The 16,189-nt window shown below is 37.5% G+C and overlaps 1 protein-coding gene across 1 annotated transcript in view; it reads right to left on the bottom strand.

The window, feature by feature from the left end:
- large2 (LARGE xylosyl- and glucuronyltransferase 2) overlaps positions 1-15,504 on the bottom strand; it is a 44,820-nt gene extending 29,316 nt beyond the window's left edge. Inside the window, exon 1 of the mRNA XM_088934597.1 lies at positions 15,261-15,504. The gene's annotated coding sequence lies outside the window, so the exon portion shown is untranslated. The remainder of the gene's footprint in view (positions 1-15,260) is intronic.
- Between the last annotated feature and the right edge of the window lie 685 nt (positions 15,505-16,189).

Here is a 16,189-nt window from a genome sequence, read left to right on the forward strand (position 1 = left end):
ACCTGAGCAACAGTTTTCACTCAAGATTCTTTTCTTAGTTAGCACAGCCTCTCAGATGTGCAGTTCATTTGCTGAATATTAACTTACCCAATAACCCCTGAAGTCCCTTATTTGCAACATATATGATGCAAGACTGATTTGTTTATCCCTTAAGAATTACTTGGTCCATCAGCAGCAGCATGATGTGTTAGCATGCATTGTGACTTTTTTTATGAACTGCAAAAGAATAGGGAAATTATCTAAGAAAGAAAGTCTTAAAAGCATCCCATTATAATTCAGAACATTTCTAATATTTACCGAAATTCAACATATCATTTTAAGTGCTGTGAAAGCAGTTTGGTTTCATAATTACACTTCTTTTCCGTTCACTGTTGTTAAGTTTGAGAATGATATTAAACTGGTAGCCTAAAATCATTTATATGTAATGAAGCTGTGACAATAAAGCAAAGTAATGTGAATGAATTATTGCAGTATTTTGAGCCTTAGTCACATTTAAAACTGAAACACTCTGGATACTTGATTTGATCCATTTAAACTGTGTGACCAACCAGTGACACAATACTGTCTATAGTGGTGGATGTTTATGAAAGTGTGATCAGTAACACAACTTTACTACTTTAAAAAATGATTCACTAAATTATTCCCATCACAAAGAGACTAACAAATATTAAAAGCCTTGCGTATTTTTTTACACTGATTTTTGTATGTAATTTTATCTAGGATACCAAAATATGTAGGCTTCCAACTCTCCAGTTTGTTTTAAAATAAAATTTCACCCATTATTGCTACTGTACATATTAGGTTTATAAATATTTACAGGAAATTTGCCAAAGTATGTAGTGGTTTTTGAGATTCAATCTCTCATAGAAGACCACCATCAAGACTAGAAAGAACTTAAAAATAAATATTAGCAGAGGAGCATATTAAGTAAGTCTCTGGACTCATTACTGGAGGGTTTTGGATTAAAAGTCCCTGCTGCACACACTGCTGTTGTACCTTGTACCTTGAGTGACGTACTTCACCATAATTCCTACAGTCCACCCATCTGTATGAATGGAGAGCAGGAATGTCTGGGGATGGGCTCTGTGATTAACTGGTGTTCCAAAGGGAGAGTTGAGTGATCTCTGATCCCTTAATGTCATGGAAACTCAGATAAGCTCTGGACCCATGAGCTGTTGTGCTCCGAAACAGAAATTGCATACCTACATCTAATTAAAAACTTGCATTCATACACTGTACCTTCAGCTAGAAACTAAAATCAAGTATTTATAACAAGGGCTGTGCAGCATAAGCAATTTAAAAGTAGACAATTAGCAAATTAGAGCTTATCAATTAATAAAAACAGGAAAACTGTAATTATTACAACAATTCATCTATAAGTACATGTAAGTCATATTTTGTTTCTGCACCTTTCAGGACTTCACAATACATGCATGGAAAGGATGCAGCTTTTGACCTTTGAAAATACTTTTCAATAGTTTTGTTTTAAGAGACGGCAATGTGAAGTCTACACTAACAGAGCAAAGTAATAGAATGAGACCTGAAACAGGCTGTGGACAAAGAACCATAACTACACTCTATCTTTGGAAAAAATATCAAAACATATATAGATCTAAACGCTATTGCCAAAGGCTACCACTTAATTTGCCACCTAAGATCATTATATGTGACCCACGGCAATCCTTTCTTCTCACTCTGAAGCATCTTAACATCAGTCCTGAGTATAAGTTTCCAAAGAACAAAAAAATCTTCTAATAGCTTCTCAGAGGTTCCAAAATCATCCCTCATGCCTCTTTTTAAAACCCTGCCTTCTCACATTAGCAGGTCTGAAGTCAATCACAATGCACCGAACAGAAGGTTAATCTCCTGCTTCACCAAATGGTTCTGCGATTGTCACGTTCTATCACATTCTGAGGTGGTTTTTCGAATCCTGACAGAAGGTGACCTGTTACAAAAACACTTTCACATAATTAGCAAGGAACTAGCTCATTTGCTTCATGAGGTAATAAATATAATAAAGAATTATAACACACTTTCCAAATCTGTGTTTGCTGTTACGGTTGGAGCTCCTTTGGTCTTTAATTTCCACTTTGACACATGTAACGCATTGTCACTGGTACCCTTGCCTGGCTGTGCTTAGTTTGACCCGTTTTTCATTTAGACTGATCTGAGAAAGGAGACCCTTTCAGCTGTCTTCTCCAGGTGGGTATCAGAATTTGCATTCTCTGCGTCACGCCAGTTGCCAAGGAGAGAGAATAACTGAAAAAAAACACAACTTTTATCATCATTTGAGATGAACAAGGTACAGAAACCATCTCTGCTCTGGCAAACTTTCACTCAAACATTTGGCCAGCAGTACACTGTCCTGGGTGATTTATTATTGAAGGTGTTATGCAGTAAAATAGCCTTATCTCAGAGAGCTGGGGGTCATTCACTCAGACAGAAGCTTCTTAACATTACAAAGCACTTTACACATAGGGATAAATCCAAAGTACATTACGGAAACAATGAGTTAAGGTTATATTCACATTGGCTAATTTCCTTCAATTGCACCCATGTTAACGCTACAACTGGCACCTGGGTAGTCTTCATCCACCTCTGAAAAACAGTTAATATGGGGGAAAAAAAGCTATGTCTCTGCTACCTCAGCAAGTCTTGACTTTTAATGTGAGATCCTATACGGCTGCATGAGACACTACAGGATCGGCTCTGTCAAAACATTTTAATCTCTTGCCAATGAGAGGACATTTTCACTGCCATTATTTATACGTCCACAATGTTTAAAGCTCATGCAAGTGGAGGTTTTGCCTCCACACTCTTTAGGGGGCTGATAAAAACGGTTAAAGAATTTATCAGGGGGACAGAAAAATACATGCTCAATCTGAAACCAGCAATACATCATTTCTCCATAAGGAGTAATAAATCTGAGCATTCTAATATACCAAGGTTCTATAAAAATACTGGATTATTGCAAAGCCAGGCAGTATCCTAAAAATGGCTCCTTCCAAAAGACAAATAAAAGCCTTAACAGCTTTTATAGCTGAAATATTTTCTTTCTGCTTCTTGTGTCTGTGGGAGGTGGGTATAAACTGATATTGGAATACCTGGCTCAAGTTGGCTATTTTAATGAAGCACAAGGCGTCATACAATTCTGTCTTCTACTGGATTTATGTTTTACTACTAACGCTCTAACAGTGCTATGATTAAAAATTGTAATCCACAGCCATGCTTTCACAATTTTATTAAGCCACTCAGTAGTCCACCAATCATCTTGCTACCACTGCAGAGCCTGGAATGTCCAAACGTTTATCTCCAGCAAAGTAGTTTACAATTATGAATACAAACATGAGGATTGTAAGCGGTATTTTATTTAACAAACAATTCTATATTGCTGGGGATGGATTTTTCTTGCAATCTATAGGGATATTATCAACACATGGCTCTGTATTAATCACCCCCATGGGAGGTGGGGGAACACTAATTGGTTAAGGGCCTTGACTGTGCTTGTTACTGCAGTTTTCACACTGTCTGTATGTTCAACTTAATATTCAACGACTCTGTGTACTCTAATTTTTAAAACCCAAGCCTCCACTCAAATACTGTATAATTATATTACTTTTGAAAGTCTGGCATTGTGGTAAACCTTCACTCTGTCTTTTGTAACAATTTGTGCAAGAATAAACACTATTCTGTAATTATCTAGGTAGCATAATTACAAATCAGCAAATGAAAAGTATTTCATATTTTCCAATTTTCTAGTCTGCTTTAAGATCTGTCTCAATTTTACTTTTCAAAAAGGTTTAAAATGCAGTAATATTTCACTCCCAATTATAGTATTTTACGTGTTACTATACAGTAAGTTTTATATTGATGTAGTGTGACAACTGTTCATCATATTACCCATTGTAGAAACTTCAGTGCAAAAAGTCTCTATTATTATCAGGTTAAATGCTGTCAATACTATCTGAAAAATCAACTGTTTAAACATAGGTCTACACTTTCAAATTGATGTACTAACTCACATAGGTCTAAGAAAGTAAAATACATCTAAACGTCATTGTTGATCATGTTCTATCAGTCTTTTATTGAATCTGCTTTAACTTTTATCTTGAATTGGTGGCTTGGAAGTATTGTCAAACTTGTTTAATTAATTCCAAATACTCCCCTCGGAACACAGAGATTTCCCAACTTAAAAACTAATAGGATTAAGTTCTTATTTATACCTGTGGCTATAACCTTGCTTAACAAATTATCCTTTTGTGTATGTACATGTGCATCGTTTGTTTGTGAGTTTTCTTTTTATTGTTTGCTGCTGTAAAACAAATTGCCCCTTAAGAATAATAAAGACTCCCTCTCTATTGCTTTTCATGGCCCCATCTTGTGTCCCATTCTTCTGGGGCTGCCTTGAACCTGAACAGGAATAAGTGGGTTATGGAAGGCTGGATGTCTAATATGTGCCAAATCACAGGATATTCTGATTGATTAACTACAAGCAACCAAGTCAGCACGATGGAACATCCCCTTACATCCTCTTGTGTTCTTCCGATTAAAAACTGTGCTCTTACTGTAGGTAACGATGACACCCACTCCTCCACATAATAAACAGAAAAACAAACAAAAAAGCCAAATGAAAGGTGGAGACTTGAGACATATGGAGCCATACGTAAATGGTCAAATATTCAGAGGACATTATTTTCTCCTTCTCCTGGGTCGCTGTAACTTAGATGTGAGCTCATTTCCCCTGCTCAAATAAATATGGTATCGATCCCAGGAGATAAGAAATAAGGCCAGGCACACAAAGCAGCACTGCAAGAAGAGATAAAAAAAACAGCAGTCACCACGTAACATTAAGCATGACAGCTCTTTAGTCTTAAAAGTGGGTAAGTCAATTACCTCCAAGGAACAGACTTTCTTCAAGGAAAGAAAGAAAAGAAAGATAAGCTGAGAAGCCTTCTCTTTCAAAATATCGGCATGGGCCCAGCTTGGGTTTCATGAAAGGAAATGAAGTAAAGTGAAATGTAATCAATGTTTGAGGAATCTATCTGGAATAGTCTGATACACAAAGGGGGGAGGGGGGTGCTGGGTTATTTCAAAGATCTTACCTTGTTGCAAATACGTTAATCAGAAAAGAAGATTCTGCTGATTAAAAATAATCAGCCTTACACTTTCTCTATTAGTAGAGACTCTGATAAGCTGGGCTGAGATAATGAACTCTTCCCTCATCAGAAGCCTTAAAAATCTTTAATCCCCCACTCTCCCCCTCGCCTGTGCACAGCTGGAGACTGTATGGACAGGAACAGTTGATAATGAGAGGCTTTTTGTTGTCTCAGATTTTATTTTAAAAGATTTGTAGTTTATTTGAATGCCGATGAAGGAACATTGAATGCATTTCGCAAGAAGTGCTCTTAGAAAACTCAATGTGATCATAGTGGTTGTGTTTTTAATAGAACTGTCTTATGACAGCATATTTTTTTTGTATTTTCTGAATTTAATGTTGCATTACGAAAATTTGATCAATATAAGACTGTAAGGAATAAAACTATGTTTGAAGATGTTGGATTACAGCACTGGCGAGATCTGTCAGTTATGAATATGTGATGTTCATGTGATAAAAGAACAAATCAATGCATCTGTAATATACTATTATGTAAAATTGTCAGTTGTGTCACAAAACTGAAATTATTTTATTGAAGAAAAAGTATTGTATTTGGGAAAAAAAAGTACACAAGTCAGTTTGATGATTCCATGCCGACTCAAGATGATAGATTAATGTGATAAAAGACAGACAACCTCTCTACTGAGCTCTGCGGGACAGAAAAATGCTAGATGTCAGTTCTCTGTTTGAACTGACAGTAGGCTAAACACAACTACAGGCACTTGCCACATTAACAAAAGCCATTTTGGTTGCTAACTTTTCTATACATGCATGCTGCGTACCAGTATTGATGACATAGGAAGAGGTAGTTAGATAAGTGAATTAACCAAACAGGACTGAATCATTAGGGGAATTCTAAAAGTCTTGATAAAATAGCAACCTTACAAATTAATCTACTTTAAAAGCTTCAATGTGCGATCAAGTTCAGAAGAAAATGGAAGGAACTGAATCTTCAGACCAAATGGAGAGTTACCACAGATATGTTAGCAGTATAATTAAGGATTTAAGTTAAATTAAATTTAGTAGCATGTTTATGAAACATATAGTAGCATGTTTAAACTCAAAACTACACATATAATTGTGGCATTGCTTCAAAATGTTGTATTTCTACAGTACAGATAAACTAATTAACATTTTTTTATTCTTTAAAGGAGAACTGCATTGCTTAGCTTTGATTTTTAAGTCACCTGGAAGTTAACAGCAACAAGGTCCAGTTCCAAGCCTTATCCTAAATGAACCACTGCACTAATCTTCAAATCACTAAAAGCTCTCTCTCCTTTATCTTTTTTTTTACAGAATTTTTGTGTCCTTCAACTACAAAAACTGGGTTAATCTACTTCCACTAGAGTGTACTCCACTATAAATCTGTCCATCTTCCAAATCCTTCAACCCCAAAACTTTCTGTACACATTTAAATGGAGAAAAGCTATTTTCTAACATGAAACAATTTTTAGGTATATGTTTCCATTGTTTCATATGATACCTTCCTCAGGCAAATCCTTAACATAATCACAAATGACATCATTACATGTTACTGTCCTCCTTCACTTAATATAAACTTGTAGAAGAAAAAAACAAAAGGAAACCAGAAGACTGGATTTATTTTGCTTAAAAAGTAAATCCATTGCTGTTTAGTCTAATAAAGATTTAAAACTTTACCTTCTATAACCATATGAAGTCATACAAGACAATATTTCTACTTTGTAATTATCATGATAAAGATTAAAACTAAGAGATTAATTTGCTAGAAATTGTGTCCAAAATGGGCTCTTTAGCGCTGCTTCACTGTGACCACATATAAAGTAAAAAATGACAGTTTCCCTTCTATCCTTATCTACCTGTGGTGTGAAGTGATTATAGGACTTTTCCCTAAATCAGAGGTGTTCAAAATCACATATCTCCTTATCAGCCCTGACCATGAATCACAAGTGTATGCTTTCTCCCCTCTGTGAACAGCAGCTAGGTACAAGGTCTTCTCTAATTCTGTTTTAACAAGGTCACTACTGGGTAAAAAGAAATAATGAGAGGATTGCAATTCTCGACACGACTGGCAAGTGGGTTAACAGATTAAAATTGGGGCCTCTTTGCCAGTCACAGGCAGATGGTACTGCTGACAGAAAACTAAGAAGGACAGAGTGGATATCACATTGTACACTGGTCTAGCATCTCCATTTTTATTTTGTGTACTGTCATTTCTGGTCCAATCTGGCTCAAAACATTACTTTTGTACTGGAATAATGCATATGCCTTTGTGGTCAATTTTTGGTGAAAGAGCAGAATGTTTTTAGAAATTTTAGCTAAAAATAAAGATACATCTAACTGTACAGAGCTGGAGGTGCTGAAGAATTAAATGCACCACATGTAAATACTCCCAAACAGGATTTTTTCAGAAAAGATTGGCCCGTGGAAGATAAAGTTTTTCTACATTTCTAAGTTTTCCACATTTTGAAACTAGATGGGAACTGGTCTTCATGTGAGCGTCATTATGAATGCTGACATGAAGACTAGCTAACACTGCATTCCTAACTTTCTCCCTATACATACTGTGGCTCAGTGACCTTGTTTCAGAAAACAAGGACTTTCCCAAGTCAACATAAACCCTCAATGAACACAAAAACATGTTTGATTAAGAGTGAAGTCAAGTGAGTGTAAATGTGATGTATGGGACAATACACTGAGTAACTCCTTTCTTGTTTTTAAAATCCTGAGCACAAAAAGGTCCCTGATCAAGTTTAAATTACTTAGCCAACACTTTTGGTTTTGGGTTCGCTCAATGACAACATTTTTCCCATTACTGTGCATTTCAAGAACGGGATCTAGCAAAAGCAGCCTCTTATTGAGAAAGAGTATAATTGATGATATCTCACAAATATGTGAAAACCAAAAGCACATACAGTACATGATCTGAAAAGCTGAAAGAGCATAAAGTATCAATTCTGAACTTTAAATAAAGCAGAACACGCAGCAAAACAATGAAACAATTTTCTGCTGTTACCTATGGTATCTTGGAAACTGCATTTTCACCCTGTTCTGTTTATTAACTGTAATTTGGGACGGAAAGCAACAAAATTATTGACTTACCCCGCAATCTTGCGGGCGAGGTAGTTTGCGGTTTATGAGAGTTGTAATATTAACTGTAACAGAGGCATTACCTTTCGAGACAGGCCAGTGTTTCTTCTTGTCTACACGAATGTATCCCAGAGAGAAAAAGAGAAAATCAATTTGTTGCATGCAATGTTATAAACCACAACCACAACAGTGAGGAACTTGGGTATAGAAGCAATTTCTCAGGAGCCACCCATTCTAGGGAAAGTAGTTACATGAGATTGCATGAGAGTCCCCCTGGCAGAAGTCGCTTCCCACTCACTTTGATTATCTCACAGAACAAGAAAGTGCAAACTCTTCAGGATTCCCGCTGAAACCATCATGTCCAAGTTCTCCTGATATAAATGCTACTCCATTAAAGTCATCACAGTCAACTAGCTTACTCTCAAAGCAGCTTAACCCCCTGGTGCCTCATCACTTGTCCCTCAGCCAAACCAGGGTTTTAGTAATATGAAAGTAGTTTTTTTAAGATTAGACAGGTTTCTACTTTATTACTTTACAATGGCCAGAAACACCATCCTGTTCTTTTCAACTAGATATATGACTTCACAGCTCTGGCACAATCCCCTGGGTGTGAAGCTATATGTTTCATTACAGGTAAACACATTACTACCCCGCCAAGAGTTTTGATGGAAATCCTACTATGGAATGCCAACAAATGAACTCCCTCATTCCTCTGCATACCAGCCAGATTAGTTGCTATGTGTTTTCAGCAACAAAGTTGTACTAAAGTGTTTCATTGCTGGGGCAGCAAAGCAGTGTGGCTGGTGCTGCCACATATTGTAGATCAGGGTCCTGGGTTCAATGCTGTTCTCAGGCACCTGGATGGGCAGAGTTGTCCCGTGTTTGCCTTGATTTTCTCCAAGTTTTCATGTTTCCCTCCACCTCCACGAGACATGAAACATGAAAGGGAAACTGTCCCTTCCTTTGTAGTCCTAAGAAGGACTGACTTCCTGCGTTGTGTCATCAGTCCCATCATGCACTCTAGAGATGGGATCCATCTTTCCACTGCCCTCACCAGAAATTATTCTTGTACATACAGTAATTGCTCATATGCGAGCAGCTGAAGGCACAAACGATCATCCTGTGCTGTTTTCAAACATCTAAGCAGATTTATGTGTGTGTACAATCCCAGTGATAATTCAGCATGGCCAGTACAAGAAAACAAACGCTGGAGTACATAAATGCCTCTCCCTCATTCTTTTCTCACATCACACCACTTATGTGTTTATATGAGGAGCAGTCCATCCCTCCACAGTGCTCTGGTTTATTCAGTCCTTTTTCATTACTATTTGCCAGAACAATTTACAGTGAAGGCCCTGAAGTCACACAATATAATATCCATGAACCCCGAAAAAACAAAACAAAGAAAACCTAAAGGACAACATTAGTTGTATGTGAAATACCATCTGCAGAGTTAATAACTGTTCATCACTCATGCCTCAGGCACAACCAGATATGTATTGAAGAATAAGGATGACAATCTGTGAACTTTGTATATTACGGAAACAAATATAAACTTTATATTGCTCTATTTTGGCCAGCCATATCTGATATACTGATGTGAAGTACTGCATATATATGAAAGTGCCTGCTGTTTTTTTTTTCATAGATGCAGTGCCCTAGCAGGATATGCGATCTGAATCTGGAATCAAGCTTCTTTCACAGGCACACCTCTCTACACCCACTTCCTGGATCCTCTCATCTTTCCCCACATTTTTTGGGATCACTTTCTGCTGCTAAGGCTCAAAACTTCCTCTTTCTTCCCCTCTGAAACTCAGACCTCTTCTCGCATCTAACTTACCTACCTCAAATTTATTTGGATGACAGTTTAATCCAAAACAAATGACATTTGCACCCATTTATTTGTGGTGGTTAATTTTACTAGAACAATTCAAGTGAAGTATATTTCACAACATTACAACAGCAGAGTTTCCTTTGGATTTGTACCCCAAACCAGTTATGAGAACCCTCTGCTCTGTGTTGCTGCCCTAATCTGCATTTTACTATATAGCTCATCTATCTCCACCTAATCGTAATATCATTTTTGTAAACTCAAATCTCACAAAAGCTCTTCTTCTTCCATTCCACTATTTTCTCCTTTTCTTCTCTGGCACATTCCTGTCATTTCTTGAGCAACAGTTTGCAACAGTTACAGAATCTGCTCCTTTTGTCTCAAATACTTCACACAACTGCTAGTCTAAGCCCTGAAGCTGCCCTGTCTGGAGCACTGTTACTCTCTCTTGGCCCATCTCCATCAACTCATTCAGGGCTATGCAGGCTCAAACAAGATATGAACTGAACCCTGGCCAATGGCACTGGATGCAACTGCCAAATGGGTCAGAAAAATGAACTTGGGGGGCCAGACCCAGCCCTGTGTTTGAGACCACTGCCCTAGTCTTTGCCTACTGCTGCCTCAATAACTCTGCTCTCGTCTTCAGTCTCTTGTCTTGCCCTTCCTGCCCTCTCCAATCTTCCCCTTCTGACAGACGTCCTGCACCCCTGCTCTCTTCCTCCATTGTCAGAGTTTGCTCATACTCCTCCCTTGCTCCTTAGTAGTGCTGTACAAGGACAAAAAAAGTCATATTCTCAGGATAAGGGTATTTGCTAAGAAAACAAATAATCTTAAAAAGAGGTCTTGGAGTATGCTGCTCCTTATCTATCAGTTTGGAGCAGTATGCATTTTTGTTATTCCAAAAAGAAATCTTGTATCTTGACTGATGTTGTTTCTAAGCCTTTAGAGCACAGTTAATCGAGTTGATTTCCTTTTGCGTTGAAGCTGACAACCTGCAGACCTCACAGACTGCAGCTCCTCATTAGACCGCAGAGAACCTGAGGGAAAAGATACCAGAGTGTTTTTCATATGCAGCGTTGTTCAACTCTGTGAAATTATCAAATGATATTGAACCATGGTTAAAGAAGGAATGCTAGAATATGACCTGTATTGGTGAACAGCATTATTGGAATCGAAATCTGCCTTTGTAATTCTCAGTGGCAGCCAAAATACAGGCCGGGGCATCAAATTAAAGGGTGGAAATAAGAATATGCTTTAGCTATAATAACGAGCCCACTGAAGAACCCCATAACCACAAATTACATTGATTAAGGAGAGAGAAATAGAACATTTAAAATCTTAGGCCATTGGTTTACTGCAGCATCATCCAAGACAGAAAAGGAAATAAAGTGAACGACTAAAAACATAAAGGGTTCTTGAAGCACTTCTATACACAAAGGATTTCTAGGGTCGTTAACAAACAGCTGTGACTTGATGTTGATGAAAATTCCCTGGGATCCTTCGAGACAGATGAACATGATGCTTGTATTATTTACACTACCCGACAAAGGAGAGATGGACAGAGCAATTCTATCGTTTGTAACTCTTCTAATTTGTGCTCTACCCTGGCACAAAGGGAGACTGAACACTGTTCAGACAGGCAGTGAAGGGACATCACCATGAGATAAACAAGTAGAGGTCAAAGAAAGGGGAAGAAAACACAAGATTTTGGCTGCGGAGTCTTCTTTGGGTGAGGTAATGATTTTTTTCAGATGTAACAGGCTTCTTATACACCATGGACATTGTTTCTCCCCCTTTAACTTGTGACCAGCATCACTCTGTTTCCTGCATGTCATGGTATCAGTTTGTTTTATGCCATAAGACGCTGTCTGCTTTCAGAGACAAACCTTTATCAGACAGATATCAAACCCCTATTCACAAATGCTCCTTATTTACATACACTACTTAGAATTCATACTTTACCCTGGAATTAAACCAGGACTCTATCATGTTTCGTTTGATTTTCTTTGGTGACTAAGAAAGCACTACCCTATCTATTGTATTGTAAATTGGTCATGAATCACGATGTATTTTGAAATGGGATTTGTACTGTTATGGACTTTATTTTTTTGTAATTAATGCAAAGTGCTTTGTTATTTAGCCTTTTGTTAGCTCCATTTTGGCTGTGCAGTGTTAGGCAGAATTAAATAATTAATAATAACCACTGTCTTCACAGATTGTGCCCCTCACACATCCTTTATTACAAACCAGAGCCCTGAGTTTACCCATTACCAGTTTCACAGATACCTGTTCTCATCTGCCAACGGAAATTGCTTTTTTTTGTATAGGCAACTTCATCAGCACTTATCAGCAATGTGCCATACGATTTAAATCTTCCTGTGGAATCTTGATGACCATGAATCACTGAAAAGTAATCTGAATTCACAGAATTCACAATTTCTCTTACCCCTGTCACTTCTGGTCAAGGCCCCCAGTTTCCTGGATAAATAGGAAACAGCAGTTAAGGTATTTAGCAAAATGGGACATTCTTGGAGCTGCTCTTTCCCCTCAGGTAATAATTTAATCTGTTTTTCTCTGTTATGTAGGTGTAGATATCAGAGACAATGTAAAAGCTTTAAAGAGGATGGCCCTTGGAGCCGTCTCTCAGCCAAAAGGTCTGTATCGCCTACCAACTATGAAAGTGCAGTGAGCCTTACTACCCTTCACCTACACTTAGATTAAATGTGGTTAAAAAAAAGCCATTAACGGCACTTGTCTTTGCTCCTGGAAACTTTCCACTTGCTCATTATCCATTGACATTTGTCATGTCTGTTAAACTATTTATGGTTATTTATAGACAGGACATATTAGCAACAGAGGAACAACATCTGAGCGAGAAGACAGTTATCTCAGTCAGTTTGTGCAGTTGTAATTATTTCCTCCCTAATCATACTTTTTTTAGGGAAGGGTGCTGCAAACTAATGGCGTAATTATGATTTAATGCTGTCAATAAAGGAGAAGAAGAAGAAGAGAAAACTTGTGCCCCCCTCCCCCCCGCTCCAAAATAATATGTATTCCCACAGAAATAGGCTGGTAATACAGAAGGCTTTACTTTAATTATTTATATTGAATGACTTTCTTAATAGGCCATTATTTTCTGCCCCATGACCTTCCCCATGACAAAATGAATTTGATGTGTCCTTTAAAGCCAGGTCTGACAAGTTTAAATTTAAATCTTAAAATCTGACACCCTCTGTATCTCCTTAACCTGAGATACTCACACTCTTTGTAGAAATAAAGCTACAGTATATGAGCTACTTAGATCAATACTTTCCAATGTATCCTGCATATTTATTTCCAGCAGCTGAGAGGATCCAGCATAATTGCCACAGATACTGCCTCTCTTTTATGGCTGCAATATCATTGCCAACACATTTTTTAAACAAAACCTTCTTTCTCAAACAATATTAATTTGTCATTAGGACCTTTTTTTCCTATATAGTATATTCATGTTTTACAGGAATTGGTTTAGCTACAGCCATCAAAATCTAATTAAAAAAAGCAAGCAAACAAAGCCTAATTAATGAACCTAAAGGCTGCACTCAGTAATTCAAGCAGGCTTTCAGTACAAACAGAAAAACAAAAACAGGCTGTCACACGTAGCACAATACATAGAAAACCCAATCCCATTGGAAACAGATCAGAAAACAACACTGTCCTAGTTTAAAATGGATTAAGGAAGACAATTTAGGTTTGTACATTTTTAAAGGTTCCATCTTATCCTGCCTTTCATGCCAAAGGTCTTAGTGACCTTATATATGACCACAAGTATCTTTTAGTTCTTTAGTTCTGCTGTTTCTATCCTTCACAAAAAAAGGTTACATTCTATTTGATTGGTGGACTGTAGCGACCTTATAAAATTGTACTGGCAGACTCAGATTCAAAGATGTTGCTCAGGACCCTACCTGCATTATAGAAAACCAATGCGTTTGCATCATAAATATACTTCTTTATAAACATCTTATTCCCTTAGGCATGATGAACGGTTTGACTTAAGAAATGGAAATGCCGCAGTGGACCTTGCAACTTTCTATTGGAAAAACGGAATCAATAATATCCATGAAAGCAAGGTTTTTAGGAATATCTTAATGCGATCAATTAATGGCTCATTACACTGCCATAAAAAAATTCTCAGGCCTAATGTACAAAGCAGCATTTCATATCTGCTCAGATTGTAAATGTTGGTACTGCATTTGCCTTTGACACACTTTCCTTCTAATTATTAGATTATTTCTGATTGCTCTTTTTTTATCATCACCAGAGACATTCAATTAAAACTCAAATCGAACAAAGAACCTCAAGGTCACTGTGATGTAGGATTACAAAATACAAAAAAATACCCAAGATGATCTAATTCTTAGTTTCTCATTTAAGTATAGTAGTATTTGATGTGGTTCGGTTTTGGGACTTCAGCTGTTACAACAACAAAACCCATGCCCACTGAGGAATTCAGAAATAGAAGTAGTTTAAAACAAAAAAATCTGAATTTTAACTAATTTTACACTAAATCTACAAAATGTTCGAACATATCTATAGCTAAAACACTTCAAAGAAAAATAGTTTACCACATCTCTACTTACAGGTAAATATTACATCAGCTGCTATTAGCTGATTACTGAATATTTTTCTTGAATAATGTATAAGATACTTTAAACACAACTGATCTATTGATATTTACAGTTTCAGGATGCTGGAGTTCATAAGGTATGACCCTCCCGTCAACCAAAACAGACAAATTGAGTTGATACTGTAATCTGAGTGCATTCCTCAGTATTGGAAACATAGAAAAACATGCATGTGTTAAACACAACCTGTTGGTACACGAGGGACTCAGAAGCCTACCTCCGCAGAGTGTGTGTTAAGTACAGGTCTACCAGGAACCGAATCCGTACAATTCGCCTAGAAATTACAAGTGCAATCTAAGTGCACTTCTCGCAGAAATGCGAGTCTACGCTGTTAGGAAATCGATACATTGATCTTAATCAAACCATAGTGGACTGGTCATTAAATATGCTGTTTTAAACACCAGAAAGCCCTTCACAGTTCTCTTGATTATCCCTAACACATGCTCGGTTTAAACTGGTGGGGGAAAGCCTGCCGGTGCCGAACACATTTGAACATTGATGGTAAACTGAGATTTTGCGCCAGGACTCTGACCTCTCATACCTGTCTGTTTCCTGTGAGAAGCACCAGCTCTTCCCTCCCACTCTTCTGGCTGCAGGTTAACTTCAAAGGGCACTCTGCTCTCCCCCAGATTACTTCACTGTTACAGAACAAAAAAACAGACAGCTCAGTGCTCCGTGCCTCCCTTCTTTTAATCTCTTTCCTTGTTTTTTGTTCTTTCTTTAATTTTCGTAAGCTTTTCGGCGACAAGGCAACTTGCAGTTTCATAACCTTTCGCTTCAAAAGGTTCCGGTTATTCACTTCAGCAATGACTTTGCCTCCACTGACAAGAAACTTCAAACTCCCTCTGTAAACACAATGGGTGAATGAGCACACACACACACTCACACACACACACCCCTTGGAGACTCAGATTTCAGGATTTTTTTTTTTACCTCCTTCTCAGGAGTAGTTTCTATTTGGTGTCTTCAGATTAGAGACTGTGAGGTGGGGTGAGGGTAGGGAAACTTGCAAATGATTACCCGTCCATGACAAAAGAAAGGAGACAAACTCTGAGTAGGTCTGGAATGTAGGATCTTAAGACTTCACCCACAGAGAAAAAAGAGAGGGGAAAAAAGGTTGTCTTCATTACTGTACAGTGTGACCCCAATGGAAATGATTAACAGTGAAGCATAGTGACAGAATAGAATTAATGAAGGTTATCTGGTATGGAACAATTGAGTACTTACTCCTAAGTAAGAAAGAGAGGAAATAATTGCTAACATGGAATTATGCATATATTTTATCTAATGTCAATGTTCCAATTAAACAGGTCATTTGAATTCCCTTTCTGTGGTATGTTACAAGAATTATAATGAACAAGTATCAAAAAACAAAACTCACATTTGTGTCAAAATTCATAGGCACTTGCACAACGTTCGCTGAGACAATGTGGTAAGCACTGCGAGACCTAGATACAGGGCTGATGCTGT

Source organism: Atractosteus spatula, chromosome 16, assembly GCF_055471065.1.
Source record: "Atractosteus spatula isolate fAtrSpa1 chromosome 16, fAtrSpa1.hap1, whole genome shotgun sequence".
Taxonomy (NCBI): domain Eukaryota; kingdom Metazoa; phylum Chordata; class Actinopteri; order Semionotiformes; family Lepisosteidae; genus Atractosteus; species Atractosteus spatula.